The 6,975-nt window shown below is 42.8% G+C and overlaps 1 pseudogene; it reads left to right on the plus strand.

The window, feature by feature from the left end:
- The first annotated feature begins 231 nt into the window (after positions 1-231).
- Positions 232-2,360, plus strand: LOC119804517 (annotated as a pseudogene).
- Positions 2,361-6,975: the final 4,615 nt, after the last annotated feature.

Below are 6,975 nucleotides of genomic sequence, written 5' to 3' on the forward strand. Positions count from 1 at the left end.
TCCCGCCCCCAGACACACCCACCGAGAGCCAAGCAGTAGCTCATCTCGGCGATGTGCGAGCACAGTGGGCCTCACGTGGTGTGCTCGGCGGGGCTCATAACCGTCACCTCATCTCCGTAGCTGAGCCTGAGTGGTGCCATGGATTGAGCCAGGGGAGCTGAGTGGAAAGTCAGAATCGCCATGCAGGATCCTGGCGAGGCCTCAGGTGGTTAGAATCAGGGGTTGAAGAAGATGAGGATGGACAGCAGAGACCTCGAGCTTCCGAATATCCAGGCTAGCTCTCAGAGTTCGGCCGCAGAGGGTGACCAAGACGAGGTCCCTCGTGAGAGTGGCCACCAAGATGCCAGTAGCCAGTCTGTTTCCAGGCAGGTCCTGTCCAGGGAGCCCTTTAGGGTTAGGTGTGGCAGCCGAAGAGGCAGCTGTCGTTCCCCAAGACGAGCTGCCACCACTTCTCCCTGGACCCAGTGGAGATGTTGCAACAACTGCAAGTCGACCTCCTGGAGTTGTATCCTTTCCTGGGAGACCCTTGGCCAGGGCTATGGGAAGATAGGAAGGATGAAACGTGAAACGAAGTCTTTCGGGTGGGTGAGCAGGAAGGTTGACAGCAGGGGAAGGAAGAGTCAGAGTGGTACACTCTGGACAGTAAGTCCAAGAAGAAACGTCATGCTGGCAGGACAGGGAGTTGCCTAAGCCCGAGAAGACTTCATAATGTGGAAGAAAACCTGAACCGTTGGGGAGGCGGGAGGTGGATGACACTTGTTTAGCATCGTCAGAAAGAAGATTCTGGGGCAGTCTTGGTCTTGGGTTGCACATGGGAGCAGTGTCAGACAGGCCTCAGAAGTATACCAGGCCACATAGCAATAGGAAACCTAATAGTGGATGATACCTTAACCATCGCCCCCTTCCAGCTCTGTAAGAGTGCCTTTCAGGTCTGCTGTAGAGGCAGACATGGCCCGCAGGATCCTGGTCGCCAATGCCCAGCGCCAGCTACTAATGGTTCCACAGGAGTACACCGTGAATGACAGTACCTTGGTTGTGTCAGTTTTCCCAAAGCCTGGAGTAGGGGTGGCTTCGGGGTTGGGAGGCAGTGTGCGCTCTAGGGGTGTCCTAATGGAGAGACACCGGTGGGTTAGATGTAAGTGGGAAGGCATGGTGTGAGGGACCTGAACAGATCCCTCATTTCCCTGATGGTGTTTCTTTCTCTCACATTTAGTAGGTGGACAACTGACGACACCAGTCTCTTCCAGATTTCCATCAATAGCTTCCTGGACCAGCTCTCCCTGGTGATGAGAAATATTCGGCACTTCCAGTTTGTGGCTGTTGTCAAACGAGGAAGAGGAAGGATTCATCACACCTAAACTTCCTCCCCCTAAAAGACAGGACAAAGGCATTTCGTGTTTTTTGGTAATTGATACCTTGCCTTCAAATTTCAATGTTTAGATGCGATTTCCCCTTTATCAGTCCCATGCTTGGCTTGTTTCCCTTTTGCTTAAGGAAAGGGTGCTTAAATGTTTGTTGCTGAACAAAATAAAACCAACATATTGTGGTTTAGATGTTTTTGGTTAGGTTTTGGTCTGACATTACTTTTGGCTATGGCAGAAGCCTCCAGTTATCTCATCTGTGTACTTGGTTGGAAGGAAAGTTCTGAAATTTAAAATTTCTCACAGTACAAGTCAGGGAAAGATATTTTAGTAAATGGAAAGAAAATGGCATATTAAAGTCAGTTACTTATTCAGCAACACAATATGGTATTCTTTGAAGTAAGATTTTTTTTTTGTCTAGATATGATAAAGAGCGTTGCTAGCATGCCAGAGTCCCTGAGTTCAACCCCCAAAGTACTACCAAAAAAAGGGTGTGTGTGTGTGTGTGTGTGTGTGTGTGTGTTCTATAGAACTAAGTATATAAAGGCAATAAAGACATTTTTAGGTTTATCCTTTAATATTTTTTCCTGGAATATTTCTCTTATGGAATACTAGCTTTTCCATTTCCTCACACTTTTCAGGAAAAATTTATGTTAAAAACATCCTATATACAGATTAGTAAATGTTTAGGCTTATCCACTTTTTCCTATATAATAAATAATTTAGTTCATGAAAAATTACTTCCTTAAGGTATATTAGAAGAGGCAGATTTCCTGAATTAAACATTTATATAGTCAAGTATTAAATTTCTCCACGTATACTACTCGACCCTTTTCTAATATGGGCCTTACACTCACCAAATCTCGGTCTTCAGACTCTCTTTCATGACCACTGGGTTGATCGTTTTCATACAGAAGTGAAAAACTGATTTAGTTTGAGAGGACAAGAAAGAAACACCAGAGCAGGATATTTGAGGCTCCAGGCCTTCTTTCAGATTAGTGCAGAGCGACATCGAGACAACTGGTTGTGCTTGTTAAGTAGTGGCTAGCTGTGTACAAGCAGCCTGCATGCGAGAATCTTGCTAAACTCACTCATTAGTTCTTGTGACTGTTTATATATACGTACGTATGTGTGTGTATGTATGTTTGTATATGTATGTATATGTATGTGTAGTAAAGGCAATTTTATTTCTTTCTGATCTGATACTGTTTCTTGATTGATTGTTTTCTTTCTTCACTCTGTCTTGGATGTTCCCAGTCCTTCTGTCTATCCCTGGTATGTGTTGGGTGGGGGTCAGGTCTCTCCGAGAGCCATTCCTACTGCCTCCTGAATGATGAGGTTTTGTATGCAGGTGGACAGGCACGGCCACAGGCTCCTGGCTCGATTGGGTTGGGCAGTTACCTGTGATCTTGTGAGGACTGTGTGTGGGGTGACCCATTCCTGGTCTCCGGTAGTTTTCTCATGTGCTGGGCTTGCAGGTCTCTAGCTGAGCCCTCTGGGAGAGGCAGTGCTCTGTCCCTCGGCAGCTGCCTCGACTTAGTCTCAAGGGCTGCAGCTGCCCAGATTCTCACAACCATCTCTTCAGCTCTGGGTGTCTCCTGGGGTCTACTGACAGTTTCTCCCTCCAGGAGGATGGGCACCAGATGTTGTGCGATTTCCAATTGGCATTAATACTAAAATCCCAGAGTCAGGCATTAGGGGGTGAAATCTGAAAGCTCAGAGAAACAGAGCCGCCAGCCACTAGTGCTTACTCCAAACAAAATCCTCAGACAGAATGGGGTATTTTGTCTCTTTAAGTCCTCAGGCTGAATGCCATGCCCTACTGTCTCCTCCCACCTTGAATTCCCCTGTCAGCCCAGCCATATCCCTTCCTGTCTCCATTTCCCTAGTGCTGCTGGGGTTAAAGGCCTGTGATCTCCAAGTACTAGAATTAAAGGTGTGAGCCACCACTACCTGGTTCTATGTCTCAGAGACTGGATCAATTTCGTGTAGCCCAGGGTGGCCTTCAACTCACAGAGGTGTGTGTGTGTGTGTGTGTGTGTGTGTGTGTGTGTGTTCTATAGAACTAAGTATATAAAGGCAATAAAGACATTTTTAGGTTTATCCTTTAATATTTTTTCCTGGAATATTTCTCTTATGGAATACTAGCTTTTCCATTTCCTCACACTTTGCCTCCCCTCTACCTCCCGAGTGCTGGGATTAAAGGTGTGTACCACCACTTTTGGGTCTCTATGGCTAACTAGTGAAACTCTCCACACTCTGATCCTCAGGCAAGCTTTATTTGTTAGAGCACAAGCAAAATATCACCACACTCATCTACTCTGTGTCTGGACTTCCATTGATCAGTGTCCGTCTCAGCCCCATTTCCTGTGCCTTTAGTGTCCTGCACCCCGTATACTTTGAGGCTTCTGTCTTGTGGGTGGGTAGATCCAGCTCCTGGTCGGCCATGTGTGTGAACAGTGCCTACTTGCAGTCTTGGAAGGATCTGACACTGGCCTTAGCAACTGACCTGAAGCAGCTGGGGCTGGAGAGGAGGGATGTCTACTGACTCAGTATTGGTGCTATTGGCCGAATTAAGAGTCTCTTCCTCCCTTCCTTCCCTTCTCTTTCCCTCACGGTCATTTAATGACCTCCCTTATATCGTTTTGATGCTCAGCCCCCCATCATGATCCCGCTGCAGTTCCCCTATATTTTGATTTTGAGAGAGATTCACCCTTTAGGTAAAAATTGCCCTTTCTCCTATTGGCTTAGCTTTGTTAATGTCACAAAGGTAACATTCAAACCATGTCAGTCACCCAAAGTCTCATTTGCAATGTTGAAGCAACCAAAATTTGTCTAAGGCCTAAGGTAACTGACATACCATTTTCAAAGGGCAGGAACTTTTCAAAACTATCTTACCCTGTTCTTGGCAGGATTTGACAGTCCTGTTTTATCCATTTACGGATACTATGTCTCTTTGTCAGTGGTTGAGGCTATGGGCATTTCTTTGCCACAAGGCCAGTTCTGCCAAGAAGACAACAAGCTCCAGGTGGAGTGTCTTGGTGCTCATCATTGTCTCGGGAATAGATCAGTGTTGCCAGGAGTGATTGTGTCTTACTACCATGGAACTCGAAGTTAGATTAAATGTCATTTTCCACAGCTCTTTGAAGAGGTAGTTGAAGATTATCTATACTGAATATAATCTCTATGTAGCTAAAGAACCTGATTAGTCTAATTATAATATGACAAACAGATGACTATTGAGCTATAATTCTCAATACCTATCTAACTTAAAGACTAAGACAATAAACAACTGTGCAATAAATGAGGGACAATGACCTTCAAATGTAAACAATGTATAAATATCTTGATCAGAGGTGATAGTAATGTATACTGCAATATGGTGAATATATATCAATACATAAACAATGTTTTTTAAACAGAGGTAGAAGCATACCTGGTACAATATTCAATAAATTTAACTTTGTATCCCATATACAAGAATCTATGCCAATGGATATTATCTCTAAACAATAACTCACAAATACCAATCTATTATTCCATCACTCCAATTCCCCCCTTTTTTTCTAAAAAGATCCCTGAGCTTATAAAATTTCTCCCCCCAACCCTCAACCGTATATACTAATTATAATCAACCCCTAATGATGTCCCTTAAACCCGAGGACAAACTGTGCTGGGAGAGGGGGCTGGGGCAGGGGTCACTGTCTCTAGAATTACTTCCAGCTGTCATGGGGGCGATGTTCTTTTGGGGGGGATCCTGTGAAAGTAAAAGATGGTTAAATTTCAAGATTAATGCCTGGTAAGACTGTAATAGTCTCTGAGTATTTTGTGGAGGTCTGGGCCAGGATGTTGTTAAAAGATGTGCACCATTCAGCTAACCAAGTTGGAACCGTCTGTGCCAGCTGGTACCCGAAAAAAGTCTTGTAGTAGCGCTATCAGTATCATGACGTCATATCAACCAGGTGGAGTTGTTGTTATGGTGTCCCATCTTCTTCCTGGAAACTTCAACAACTACTGCAGGAAAATTATTGTTCATTGTGGGAAACTTAAAAATTAATCCTATAGACATATACAGACATACATTATATTCAATGAAAAGGTATGATAGATATATTCAATGTAAGGTATGATAGATATGAAGAAAAATAAAGATGCTTCTAAATTCTTTTTTTTTCCTTTTTTGTCCCATATCATGGCTCTTGACATGAGACAGAAAACTTTGGTTTTTTTTTTCACTTAACAACAGGCTTGGAAATTAAAGAGGGACTGAGCCAGGTGTCCAACTCCAAAACCAGCTCCTATATATTTTATAAATATAAATACATTTATATATCTATATATATGTATATATATATTATATAATATATATTATAGTATGTGTTGAATATTTTCACTCATGAAAACCTATTTTGATTTTCTTATTGATCCTTATTGGGCTGTAAATTGTTTTCATCTGTCAGTATTCAAACATCCAGGGTCCCTTGAATTTTTTGAAGATGAGTGTTTTCTTGTGGCGATAAGAAACAGAACCCTGGCCGGGGGTGGAGGTGGTGCGCACGCCTTTAATCCCAGCATATGGGAGGCAGAGGCAGGCGGGATCTCTGCGTTCGAGGCCAGCCTGGTCTACAAGAGCAGTTCCGGGACAGGCTCTAGAAACTACAGGGAAAACCCTGTCTCGAAAACAAAAAAAAACAAAAAACAAAAAAAAAAAACAAACAAACAAAAAGAACAGAACCCTGCCCCCCATCCTATGTTTTTCTTACCACCTGTATGATTATCACCACTGTGGATGGCTATCATTTCTCCTTTCCAAGAGCGTTTCTCCTCTTCAAACTGAACCTTTATTAATTTTTGATGGTATCCACAATTTTTCTTCTCCTGTGGAAACAAGAGCAAAACCCCCTTCCCCAATGCAGCACATCTCCTGGCTTCATTGTGAGATCAGCATATCCTTGGAATAAACCGGTTTATTAATTTAGCAGACTTTTCCATTATCCAATGTCTTCTGCTGCCATGTCCCTTCTCATTAGCGTTAGAAAATTTAAGGTTAATAAAGCATTGTGTAATCTATTTGGGGGGCCATTTTCACCCCTTTTTGTTTGTTTAACATATCCTTTATAGTTTGATTTGATCTTTTTATAACTGCTTGACCGTAGGATTGTGTGGTATTAAACCTGTAACATGTTTTAATATTATAATAGGCAAAAAACCGTTTATTTTTCTTAGAGACATAAGCTGGACCCTTATCTTTTTTTATTTGTGCAGGGTATACCCATGGTGGTCATAACTTCTAGTACAAGTGTGATTGCTTGAATCAAACCTTTTCTTGAGCTTAAAGCAGTGCCACTGAAAACCTGATAAGTGTCAATGGTGTGGTTGTACATATTTTTAATTTGCCAAATTTTGCACAAGTGGAACACATCCAATCTGTCAGATTTTCTTTCTTTGAGTACCCTTTGAGTTAGTCCCTGCAGGTAGTGGTGTTTGGTTATAGAAAGAGCAAGTAGGGCATCTCTTTATAATCTCCTTAGCTTGCTTGCCACATTATAGAAAACTCTTTTTAAACATTTGCTATTGACGTGATTTTTTTATGAAATTCAGAAGCCTGCAGCAC

This window comes from Arvicola amphibius, chromosome X, assembly GCF_903992535.2.
Source record: "Arvicola amphibius chromosome X, mArvAmp1.2, whole genome shotgun sequence".
In the NCBI taxonomy this organism is placed as follows: Eukaryota; Metazoa; Chordata; class Mammalia; order Rodentia; family Cricetidae; genus Arvicola; species Arvicola amphibius.